Genomic DNA, 13794 nt, shown 5'->3' with positions numbered 1-13794 from the left:
TTACCTCGTTCCTTTTTTGGGGTCTCATAGACATCCCATGTCTGGGGGGTCTGTTTTGAGGGGAAAACATCTGGATCAAGAGACTACTGAGAAATTGAGGGCTGTGGAAGCAACCTTCGTTTCCTCACTGACTTTCTTCCTGAACTTGGGTGACCTGCTCTTCTTTCTCTGCCTTGTATTTATCTCAGAAGGAGGATTGGGAGTGACTTGCCTTTTGGGATGATTGTGAAAAGAAAAGGATATATCATAAAAATGCTATCCAGTGCTCTTCCAATAGAATATGTGAAACTGATGTGGCCAGACATTCAACTGGTTGCACAGGGCAGCTGCAGATGTTCATTATCACATCAGAGAAGCTCACTGATGATGCCTCTCAAGTGTTCTCCTTCCCCAAGCAAGCACTGAGTGCCTGTGGCAGTTTGGTCAGCTTAGCCAGAGAGCGATCAATGTAGGAGATGGTGCCACATGGTGTTTCAGCATGGGTTCTTGCTTGTGACTGCCTGGAATTAGATCCCTGATCTACCGCTTTTTAGCATTATGCCTTAGTGCAATTATTTTAATTTTTAAGCCTCAGTTTCCTTATCTCCAAGGATACTTGTAAGCATAAGTGCAGCAATACCTGTAAACCACTCATGCCTGAAGAATAGTAAGCACTCATATATGTTATTATTATTAAGAAATATATGCTAAGAGTTTGGGTGTGTTTAGGAAGAGGGAAGCATACAAAGGAATAAAAAGATGTAATTCCCCTCTCAAAAAAAAAAACCATATATATACAATGTATAGAGATCACTTCAGGCTTTGTGAGAGCAGAAGAGCAATTTTTGGTTCTTGATTAAATTTCTGGAATTGTCTTATTCAAGGAATTAAGAAGATAAAAACATTGGCCACATCTTGGATAGACCTAAATTGGATTTGAATTAGCCAAGACTAATGGTAGGTTAGGTCAAATTTTTTTATTGTGTGGGGTCACATTTTAGAAATTCTTAAAAGAGGAAAGTCCCTTTAGGGAAAATTCATTTAAGACTGTCAATTTATGTGCTTTCCATGAGAAAACTGTCAATGCATATTGTATTGGGATCTTTAAAAATTCCCCCCCACACACAATTACATGTCTTTTATAAGAGGAGAAAAAACATCTCCTATTGGAAATGACTTTCAATCCACTTACAAACTCCTTGAGGGCTGAGCCACATTTTACTTTTTCTGTATGTCTAATTGCACCTAGGACAGTTTAAGTTGGAACTCAACAAATTTTAATGTAACTACATCAAATGGGACTTCATAAATTGAAAATCTCACTATTGTTATTGGTGTTTTGAGGTTGCCTTGATGAAGGCAAAATAGGATTGCACGATGGCTGTGATTCTTTTGTCTTTCCTTGTCATCTTATGCTGGAGATAAGGCCTCCTGAGCAAAGAAAGTGACTGGTCTGATTTTAAAACACCCCTCTGATAACTCAGAGCTGCCCAAGGAAACTAGCTTTTCACAGACGTAATTCCCAGTCTTTCCTTTAATTCACCTATAGAGAGTTTTAATTTGGAGAGGAGTATATCAGGATTGAAGTGTATCAGAATCTTTACAGCCATAGAGAGTTTGCAAAAGTCCCTCAGGTGATTCCCCATGATCTCTTCTATCCACAACCCCTAAAACACACACCAGTGGGATATGACTGCTCCAAAGTAACATCTTTATCTTAAGCCCAAAAGCTTCTGTCAAAAATTCTGCCCCTGTGTGACTGGAAATGGCGAGACCATCCTTAAGTTTTTATTTTTTTTTAAGATTTTATTTATTTGTTCAAAGAGACACACACACACACACACACACACACATACACACACACAGAGGCAGAGACACAGGCAGAGGGAGAAGCAGGCTCCATGCAGGGAGCCTGACGTGGGACTCGATCCGGGGTCTCCAGGATCATGCCCTGGACTGAAGATGGTGCTAAACCGCTGCGCCACCTGGGCTGCCCATCATCCTTAGTTTTATTGAGAAAATATCACTATCTAAAATCTCTATTGTGCCCAAAACACTTGGTGAAAACAAAAATGTAGATAGAGCTCTGAGGGGAGGATGAAAGAAAAACTAACAGAAGATGGGATAGACAATAACATGTGGAATAGAATTAGTATGTCATCTTGCCTGTTAAACTCAGACATGTTCCCAAAAGGGTTTGACATTATGGACTAGGAGAATATGCACCTGTACAGAATATGGGGAAGGCCAAGTGCTGGATTTAAAAGATTCAGAGACTGCTCTAAGCTACCCATTCCCTACCTCGCCCCCCCCCCCCCACCGCCCCGGCAGAATTCTATTCCCAAGAAGAGACACTATCTTTTAACAAGAACACAGTAGAAGCCTAGGAATCCCTACTCAGGTGGTCCTGGAGAAAGGAGCTCTTGAGGAATGAATGAGGGGGCTCAAACTCCCTGTGGCAGAGTTTTCACTTTCTTGACCTAAGCTGACTTAGTTACAACTTGGTATGGTTTTCTTCAAAGAAGGCTCTCAGGTTGGGAGAGCAAAGCAGACCAGAGTGGAAACCAAGGGAAAGAAAACATAGTGGTTGCTCAGTGGAGATGTGAATTTAAGGAGAATATCAATGGAAACCACAGAGGTTTCCTCTCCAAGCAGAAAGCCAATCAGAAAGTCAGGCAGAAATCAAAGCAGGACCAAGCAAAGGGCTGTGGCTGGTGTCCACGTGCTCCGCAGAACCCCTCAACATGGCTGAGCAATATCCAACCTATGCAACTACACAGAGTGAGGCCCTTGTTCACGTCCCCAAGAAGCTTAAGCCAAAGCAGTAGTTGACTAGATAGGGAAATGACTTTAGCAAAGCTGAGGGGACCCCAAGCCCTGCTTGATAAAGGGTGACCACACTCCATTGGAGCCAGACGATTCAGGCTGAGAATGTGACCAGACACAGAGAAAGGATAGAAGAAAGGATAGAAGAGAAAGGATAGAACTGAAACCTATAGCATGAAGAATGTTTCGGCGAGTTCTTATGAGAGTGAGTTTCAGAGAGAGGAAGAAAGAAGAGAAGAGGAGCCTGACAATAGTTGAGAGGAGGAGCCATGCCAAAAGTTAACATCAACTGTTATGATTTACTGAGCACTTACTATATTCCATGGCCCTCACATCAAGAGTTCGCAAACTTCCTAGAATGGGAACCTTGCGGACCTTATGGTCTCTGTCATGCCTACTCGGTTCTGCGCTTGTGTCATGAAAGCAGCCATGGGCAATAAGGAAAGGAACTGGTATGGCTGGGTTTGACTCATGGCCATAGTTTTCCAACTCTTGCTCTGAGAGATGGGTGGTTTGATTATCTCCATTGTAGACATGAAGACCAAAGCTTGGAGGAGCTGAGAGAGAGTGAGTGGTCTGGTTCTCTTTTGGTGGGGACACCCAGAAAAGGCAAGCATGAGTTCACCTGGAGGAGACCTGTGGCACGCCAGGCACACTGGGCAATGTGACACTGTGTATGGGTAACCAGCATGCACCTGGTACTCTCCAGGTGTTCCTCACATTATGACAAAAAAAAAAAAAAAAAAGCCAAAACTGTTATTAAACAGCTTTCAGGAATGCTAGATCTCAGGAGTACATTGGTGTTGAAGATAACTGGGGGGGGGGGGGGGGGGGGGGGGGGGAGGAGCAAAGCCTATTAAATCCCTTGGCTGCATTCTTTGGGGGACGTTCTCTCATTCTTTGGCCGTCCAATTGCTGGCAATACAAAGTCATCCAGGAGAAGAGGTGATGGGCCGGTGCCAGGAAATCACATTGTCTTCAGAGCCAGACAGCCCTGCCTCCAGGCTCCTGCTTGGCCTATTAACGAGTCTACCATCTTGGGCAGTTGACAGATGGGTCCCTGCCTTTTAAGAGCTTGAAATCTAGAACAGAAGGCACACAACAGATTTCACATTATCATGGATCTTCCTGAAGTGGTTTTGCTATTGTATCTTCGAGACTAACATATTAAATCATATGCTTGCTGTTGAAGGCTTGTGTTTGACACTCCTTGAAGGTTATGATGTTCGGCTGCCTCACTTAGGGTATTTACAATTCTGACATTGATAAAATAAATACCATGGTGACAGTAATAGGGTCTGTATTTTAATTGCCAAAGGACAGCAAACCTTCACTAACAGATAAGAAAAAGTGGAAGAAAAACAGAACGTGGCACGATGCTTACGCATTTCTGTTTCAATAGAAACTCTAAAATCACGACATCATATTTTTTCTTTTTTCTTTTTTCTTTTTTTTTTTTTTTTACAGCTCTGGGAATTCACAGATATGCTCTGTGATCCAGCCGGGCTCCTCCTTAACCTTCCTTAGCCCCACACCATATTTGCCTCTTCAGAACAAAACAGGAAATAACTTGCAAATCAAGACAGTGCTGGAAAGCTTGTGAATTTTCCTGAGAACTCTGCTCTGTGTAAGGGAGAGGCAGGGGGAAAAAAAAAGGGAGAGGCGGGCACTTAAGGCTAGTGCACGGTGAATGCTTTAGCCTGCAGCAGAGCTAAGGACCTTTGCTTGAGGACAGAAAGGAGCCCCCACAGAAGCTTATTAAAGTGTCTTTTCATTCAACATTTTCAATCAAAGCCTTTGAAGGTGCTTCTGTTATCCATAGAGGGGTAAGACATGTATTCATGTTTAAGCTACTTTTGGCACTTGTGCAGGCTCGGTGTGGCCCAATATGGTAGCCAGTAGCCACAGTGGCTATTTAAATTTAAATTAATCAAAATTAAATAAAATTCAGACTTTATTTCCTCAGTGGCCCTAGCCACATTTAGAATGTTCATGTATTGTGAACTAGTGACTAATGTATTGGACAGGCAGATATAGGACATTTCCATCATTGTAGAATGTTCTCTGGATAGCACTGTCACCAAAGAATGGCAGCTATAGAGAGTCTGAGCAGGCATTGTGCACATGCCCTTCTGACACTTGCCTGCGGGGACTGTGAGTGATGTGTCAGGAGACTGACATGAAAACGCATTCACATCTTCATTGCATCTTCAGGGTGCAATAACGGGCTCAAGTTTTAAATTTCTGAATGAGCAAGTTGAAATGTGCATGCAAAAGAGACCAGAAGGAAATATACCAAAATATCAAGCATAATTGTTTTTGAACAATGGCAATATGGGCTATCATTTCGTCTCTGGCTATTCGTAGTGAACTGTGCAACCAGAGATTTTGTCTGCCTTTCCCACAGCCTATGACACAGGAGACACAGCTTAATTCCTGGAACCAACTATGCCTGAAGCTATCGGCTCCAGTTGAATTTCTTCTTTACACGAGCCAGTTAAGCTGATTTGAGTTGATTTTATTTTTTTACTATCAAACAAATAAGGACTGATTTTGCTGCTTTTATAGATTTATATATCTTCCATATTGTGCATGTATTTCTCCTCAAAGTGGAAAAGATCACTTTGAAAAGTGATAAATGGTGTTCTATTTTATATGTCATCCATGTGTTGATATTCACAACCCCTTACAAAGCAGTTTATCCAAATAAGCTAGAACTGATTTCCAAAAATCCACGAGGAACACAGTACAAACATGCCAAAATAACTTTGTTTATTAAAAGGAAATTTGAGGCAACTGTTATTGCTGAACTGTTTGGAGTCCTGGCAGAAACACTCCCCCCAAATATGATTGGAACGTCTTCAGTAACTCCTGTTGTCAGACTTGGTTGTAAAATACAGAGTAACAGCTCACTTGACCAATGAAACCCAAATTAGCACAATTTATCATTAGAAAGCATTCTCATTTGCTAATCTGGCTAGTTCCAAGGACACTAAATCACAATTTGCCATTTTAACAAATGAGCCTATTTGCAAGTACTCTAACACCCATCGGTTTGGCTGATGGAATGCCTCTTCTAGACTTGGCTCTAAACACAAGGAAATTTGCCCTGGGGTGATATTTTCGTGGGTGATGCTATTGAAAATATTTTGAATTGCCCAGTTCTGCAAGTCCTTTTGCCCTCTTAGCGGACTGGCCAGCAATGGAGCCATTCATACGTATTTATATCTCTCACCAGTCTGCAACTCCACTAAGCATCAACTCTCAGTGTCTCCTAGTCTAAAATTGTTGAGACACCTATGAGAAGCCAGGAGAAGATGGTGTGTTGCTGAGGCTGTGCATGATGGGTTCTCCTCCAGCCATTCCTCTGTTTCCTCAGCCCTTTGTAAGTCTCCTGGTGGTGGGCTTGACTGAGCCTTTAAATACATTAATCCCTTCCCTGAAAGTCACACATTCTACAGTTTGACTAGAGGTGCTTCCAGTGGCAGGATGACTTTGGTCGGTCTGCTGACTACTCAGAGATTTGTTATAGCAACTGCACCACGGTATTGTTCATCTCCCCCCCAAGGCAGGGGTGGGGTGGGGGGAGACTGACCTGCTGGGCGAGGCCATCTAAGGGCACGCTCTTCTGCAGCTGTATGCAGAAGGAAGTGCAAGGCGGCAGCCACACACTGGATGCTCTTGGTACCTGCCACCCATGCAGTAGCCTCTCTTCCTCCTATTGTTCTTTCATGGATTTCCCCTCTCAGTCTCCAAAAGACACAACTCTTCTTCCCTTCCCTAGACCTGCTACCTTTTTCAGCAGCCTCTCATCTTGTATCTGAGATTCCCAGTGTGGCTCGCCATGCTTACGGTGTCTGTGACTTATATACATCTGGGATTTCTTGGGGCTGCCTTCTCATACAAATGGTACTGCTTGATTAGGGTGCATAGTTTTCAAAGCATCTTCATGTTTGCTATCTCGTTGGAGCCTCACACTGTCGCTGAGTGCTAGATAAGGTGGGATTATGATCTCTATTTTAGAGATGAAGAGGCTATGACTTTTTTTTCCCCTCTTACAATCTAATAGAACTTTCAGTTTTTTTTTCCCACTGGCATTTTGGCCTTGAGACTTGCCATGAATGAGCATTCCAAAGGAGAGAAATGGTTGCAGTGCTTCACAGCCAGAGGATGAATGGCAGATAGTAGAGAGTTTATCAATATTCCTCATCACACACAAAAAGGGTTTTATTAACTACCTGTAGCTGGGCACTCTTGTACAGATGCCTTTAGGTAGATAAAAATGTGTTCTTCGGGGCAGCCCGGGTGGCTCAGCAGTTTAGTCACCACCTTCAACCCAGGGTCTGATCCTGGAGACCCGGATCCAGTCCCACGTCAGGCTCCCTGCGTGGAGCCTGCTTCCCCCTCTGCCTGTGTCTCTGCCTCTCTCTCTCTCTCTCTCTCTCTCTGCATCTCTCATGAATAGATAAATTTTAAAAATCTTTAAAAAATGTGTTCTTCTCATTCTATTTCCCACTGGAAAAAAGTCACACAGCATGAATATTATTAGGACTAATAATAATAGTAACTATTATTTATTGTGGTATTTTGCCATGTGCCAGACACTGTGCTAAGTTCCTCACATAGAGTATATGAGGTAATACTAATAACCCTAAAAAGCATTTGTTATGGAAAATGAAGACTGGAATGACAATGTTAAAGACTATATGAGAGGCAATTTAGCATTCTGATTAAAAGCACAGTATGTGAAACTACACTGTCTAGGTTTAAATCCTAGCCCTCCCATTGTGTTCCCTTGGACAGCCTCTCTGTGCCTCCATTTTTTTTCATCTGTAAAATGGGATAACAATAGCACTGTTGGGAGGAAGAAATGTTTTTCTACTCTTCTGGTTTCTTTGGCTGGTCTAAAACTAGTGTACGATAGACTAACAGGAGAAAAACAAATGTAATTATACATGTACACATGGGAGCCTCAGGGATAAACCAGGCAACTGGGGCCTATATATCATCTTGAGCTAAGGAATGGGATAGGGACCTGGGGCTTCAGAAGGGAGGAGGGTGATTCACAGGACAATCAGAAAAGCAGATGCTTGATAATTAGATGTTTGTCCTACTGTATAGATAGGTCATTCAGATAAAAAGTAATCTCTTGGTAATGATTTTCTTTCTGGGCCAGTCTCCCATCTATATTCTTGTAGATAGTGGAGGGAGAGGTTAAAGTTTTTCTTAAATCTGCTGGGTCTTGATTGCCTTCATCTTGTAATTGTCCAACACGTCAAATTGGCACATTGTGGGGACACTTGTTCTGAACCCCTTCACTGCCTAACCTCAGGATTGCTGTGAGTTAACATGTTTATAGATGTTTTGTGCTTCCTAGCATTTAGAAGGGTGCTTGGCCTAACGTAAATGCCAGAAGAATATTGCTGTGATTCCTATACGGATGCATGACACTTAACAAGTTAGCTAACCTCTCTGTTGTCCTTGTTTCTTACTTTCTTCATTTGTAACATAGGAATAATAGCATTGCCTACCTAACAGGGCTGCTCTGAGTATGGAGGAAATTCTCTTAAGCTAAACGCTCGATAAATATTAGCTCTTACTGCCTTAGGTCCTAACTTGATGGATTTGGAGGTTGAGGTAGTCACAAAGAATCCATATTCTGCAAACAAAGCTCTGGGTGCCAAACTACTGCCAACTATATTTAAATTACTGGGTCCATTGAATATTAGATATAGTTACACTCACACTCAATTTTAGAAAAGGTGAAGCAAGGTCATTTATAAAAATTGCTTGTGAATGAAAAGAAGTGAAAATAACCCAGAATGTGATCACAGTCAATGAAATTAGTCCTATTGCTTCTCCTTTGTGAAACAGCTCACCAGCATAGCTATCTTCTAGGTTAAAAAGTTTTTGTAATGCAAGTGGTTCTCGGGGCACCTGGGTGGCTCAGTGGTTGAGCATCCGCCTTTGGCTCAGGTGTCCCACATCAGGCTCACCGCAGGGAGCCTGCTTCTCCCTCTGTCTATGTCTCTGCTCTCTCTGTCTTTCATGAATAAATAAATTAAATCTTTTAAAAAGAAAAAGAAGGTGGTTCTCAACGTTGCTACTGCCTAATTGAGACATTTGGCTCTTTGAAAAGTCAGAGCCTTCCACAGAAAAGATGGCATTTCAGAGATTTTTGAGAACTAAGGGGTCCAAATGAAAGCACAGACACCCAGCTCAGTGTCCTATCAGAAGAGCAAATTGTAGGAGAGGAATTGGATGTTGAGAAGGAAGGGGAATCTGACCATACTCGATATTCTAAACTGCTCCTGGGTTCAGAGGATCAGTGTGTGTTGAGAAAGGGTTGTGTACGGGCGACCTACCAGCAGAAGCACATCTTGGAGCTGAGGGAGCAGGTGTCTGGCACCTCTCAGATCTGGAACCAGTTTCTACCTCAGCTGACATTTAGAAGGCATAATGGCAATGCATATCCCTGCCAAAGATTGCAAGTATGGGATTTATACCGCCCATGCCCACCTACTTGCTCCATGTGGAAATTTGCTCTCCTGCCCACCCAATTAAGAAAATAGGATATAGAAAATCAGAGAAAGGATTGTTTTTCTATTGTGGTTGCTTTTGGTCATGAAGTTTGCTTTGTGGCAGAATTCTGGATTTTCCCCTTCTTGGAAAATAAGAACAAAAGCAAAAACCACCTCAGTATGAATCCTCACCCACTTTTCCCTCCAAAGCTTCATGAATTAGGAATCTTCATTGACTACCACCTGCAAAGTCACCAGAGTGACCTTTGACTGGTCAGAAATCCAATACTGTGACAGCATCAACAAAGGAGATTAGTTTGTCCGCTTTCTTGAGGTCTGGTGTGAATGAATAAAAGCCCAAGGCAGAGACTTGCTCTTCTTTTGTTTAAAGCCATGTCAAAGCATGCTTTGAAAGTACTCGACTTCATGCTTGACAGACTTTGCTCTGAGCCCAGACTCTAGAATGGATTGGTACTTGTGGGCTGTTCAAGACTCCTGCATGGAATTTCATTACTGAAATTCTTCAGGTCATTTCCCATGGAAGTCATCACCCTAATGACTGCACACCATTCACACTCTGTAGGGCTGACTCAGCGAGCTGCCTTCCCACCCAGGCTGTGAGCAGCACCTCCCAACTCTGCAGTGGTGACAGATCTGTTGGAAGAGAAGAGGTGCTATTTTTCTTGAAATAGAATTTGTCCCCCTGGAGATATGAGTACCAGCAGCCTGTAAAGGTCCCATGACTGGAACAAAACTCCCATTAACAAAGACTCGGTGGGACATAATGGGGAGACCCAAATGTGTCCCCTAAGTGGAAGTTTGGATGAGCCCTTGGTTCTTTTCACCCCACTTAGCAAGTTCTGTGGGGCTTTTTATTGCTGCAAGGAAAGTACATAGAAAACACACTGGCAGAAGCAGTTCCTTAAAGATCATCAAGCCACGGTGCAACAAAATATTTAAATAAATGGCAAACTCTCCCATAATTTAGACCCAACACAGGCGTGGAAATCACCTTCATCCAAAGCTTTGCACATTTAGGCAGCACAGTGCCACAGTGCTTCCTAATAGAAGTGGCCCAGGCTTCAAGGTTTGGTGTTCACCTGCCAGACACACAATTTGCTTATCACCATTTTTTATTGACATGGTGAAATCTGTAGCTTTTGCATTAACGGAACTATGAATAAGTTGGGCTCTAAAGCCCAAGCCAATGAAACCACAGCTTTTGTCTGAGATGAGTGGGCCTCCTGAACACTCCTGCACCCCCCCCACACACACATACACACATACCACACATACACCTCCTAGGCCCTCACCCACCACGTTTCCCACCCAGGTTAGAAAGAACAACTTAGGATTTGGTGCTGGTAGTTGAATTTTTCAAAGCCATATAACATTCAGGAGAAACGGCCTTGTAGAGGCAGAAATGTATCCTTCCAGCGCAGACACTTGGGCTTGAGCTGTGACTTCAAAGTTTTTTGCGTCCAAACCCTCACCAGTAACTGCTGTCTCCAGTTGGTGTGTTTAATGATCAGTGGTCCTGCTTGTCTACAAGGGTCATGGAAGAAGCACTGGGACAGTCCCCGTTGTGATGGAAAATGTCCCATGCTTTAGAAGTCTGTATTGGTTAGTGTGGTTGCAATTAAGAAATCACTTTGTGATTTTTGTGGGTCTTAATGGAGAAAAATGAAAAGAAACAAAGAAAGCTTCAAAAATGAAAGCATGTTTTTTGTGTGCCACTTGTAACATTATTCAGCAGATTGAGCTCCCTGAGAACAGGAGTGGTAGCACCATCTTCTCCGAGGTCTTGGTAATCATGGAGCTGCCTGGTCTGTGTTCATGATGTTTGTTGTTTGAAGAATTCATGCTTTAGAAATATAATGCTGGGGCAGCCCGGGTGGCTCAGCGGTTTAGCGCCAACTTCAGCCCAGGGCGTGATCCTGGGGACCTGGGATCGAGTCCCACGTCAGGCTCCCTGCATGGAGCCTGCTTCTCCCTCTGTCTCTGTCTCTCCCTTTCTGTGTGTCTCTCATGAATAAATAAAAAAAATCTTTAAAAAAATAAAAATAAAAATATAATGCTGTAAGGTCTCAAGCACTAAGATCTTTTATATACAATATTTAAGATCTCTGAGTGTCTTGTCTTGTTGGCAATCTGTTCAAGTCGCTGAATAAACTCGGACATACTGAAGCAGCATTTTGTTAATATACAGTCCTGATCCCTTTTCTCAATGCCTTGAGGCCATATGTATTGAAGTTCAAGATTTTTTTTTAGTTTAGAAAGGGAAAAATATGAATATGCCATCTATTACACAACACCCCAGGGACATCTGGAGCTCCCTATAATCAAACGTTAATATTTCTGCCGAAGTATATGTGCCTAGCCACACGTGGTAGGATAAATATAAGCAAAGGCTGTAAATAGCCTCATGTCAGTGCAGGTGAGGTTTCCTGCCAAATAAATTAAGAAAAACTTTTTGGGAAAAAAAAAAGAAAAACTTTTTTTTATTACAACTCTTTGGATTTTGGCATTATGAATAAGGAGCTGTGGATCTGTATTCTCTACAGAATTTGTGTCCCCCTCCAAAAGCGTTACTGTCAAAATTAGAAATGCTTCACTGTACTATTTTTGCTTATATCCCCCTAATGAAACATTTTTAAAGTATAAATTAATCAGTCTTCTTTATACATAAGCTCTTTGAAAGAGCTAGTAGGTACTTTCTAGGAAATTAAGCTCCTTTTTAAAAATCTGCAAATAGGCTAAACCAAATTGCTATCTTCCAATGCAGAACAAACCTTCTGTTCATTGGGATGCCTGGGTGGCTCAGAGGTTTAATGTCTGCCTTCCACCCGGGGCGTGATCCTGGAGACCCAGGATCGAATCCCACATCGGGCTCCCTGCATGGAGCCTGCTTCTCCCTCTGCCTGTGTCTCTGCTTCTCTCTCTCTCTCTGTGTGTGTGTCTCTCATGAATAAATAAATAAAATCTTTAAAAAAACCCTTCTATTTATTAACTTAATTGTCTATTCATTTATCCATCCATCCATCCATCTATCCATTCGTAGCAAAACTTTTTAAATATAAATTCAATTTAATTAACATATAGTGTATTATTGATTTCAGAGGTAGAATTTAGTGATTCATCATTTGCATATAACATCCAGTGCTCATCCCAACAAGTACCTTCCTTAAAGCCCATCATCCAATTACCCCATCCCCCCACCCACCTCCCCTTCAGCAACCCTCAGTCTGCTCCCTATAGTCGAGTCTTTTATAGTTTGCCTCTCTCTGTTTTTATTTTATTTTTCCTTTCCTTCCCCTATGTCCATCTTTTTTGTTTCTTAAATTCCACATATGAGTGAAATCATATGATATTTGTCTTTCTCTGACTGACTTATTTCACTTAGTGTAATACCATCTAGTTCTATCCACATCATTGCAAATTCTTTTTGATGGCTGACATATTCCACTGTATATATATTCCACATATTTTTTATCCATTCATCTGTCAATGGACACCTGGACTCTTTCCATATTTTGGCTATTGTGGACATTGCTGCCATACATATTGGGGTGTATGCACCTTTTTGAATCACTGTTTGTATCCTTTGGACAAATACCTAGTAGTACAATTGCTGGGGTTGTAGGGTAGCTTTATTTTTAAGTTTTTGAGGAACTTTCATACTGTCTTCCAGAGTGGCTGTACCATCTTGCATTCCCACCAACAGTGTAAGAGGGTTCCCCTTTCTCCACATCATCACCAACATCTCTTGTTCCCTGAGTTGTTAATTTTAACCATTCTAACCGGTGTGAGGTGGTATCTCATTGTAGTTTTGATTTGTATTTCCCTGGTGCTAAGTGACATTCAGCATTTTTTCACGTGTCTCTTGGCCTTTTGTAATATCTTCTTTGGAGAAATGTTTATTTATGCCTTCTGCCCATTTTTTGACTAGATTTTTTTTATTCGGGGCTGTTGAGTTTGATAAGTTCTTTATAGATTTTGGATACTAGTTCTTTATCTGACAAAACATTTGCAAATATCTTCTCTCATTCTATAGGCTGCTTTTAGTTTTGTTGACTGTTTCCTTTGCTGTGCAGGAGCTTTTTATCTTGATGAAGTCCCAAAAGTTCATTTTTGCTTTTGTTTCCCTTGCCTTTGAAGACATGTCTAGCAAGAAGTTGCTCTGGCTGAGGTCAAAAAGGTTGTTGCTTGTGTTCTCCTCTAGGACTTTGATGGATTCCTAGCTCACATTTAGGTCTTTCATCCATTTTGAGTCTATTTTTGTGTATGGTGTGAGGAAATGGTACAGTTTCATTCTTCTGCAGGTGCCTGTCCAATTTTCCCAACCACCATTTGTTGAAGAGACTGTCTTCCATTGGATATTCTTTCCTGCTTTGTCGGAGTTGACCATAGAGTTGAGAATCCATTTCTGGGTTCTCTAATCTGTTCCATTGATTTATATGTCTGTTTT

The sequence above is a fragment of the Canis lupus genome, chromosome 37 (assembly GCF_011100685.1).
Source record: "Canis lupus familiaris isolate Mischka breed German Shepherd chromosome 37, alternate assembly UU_Cfam_GSD_1.0, whole genome shotgun sequence".
In the NCBI taxonomy this organism is placed as follows: domain Eukaryota; kingdom Metazoa; phylum Chordata; class Mammalia; order Carnivora; family Canidae; genus Canis; species Canis lupus.
Note: the sequence above shows the minus strand (reverse complement) of the source record.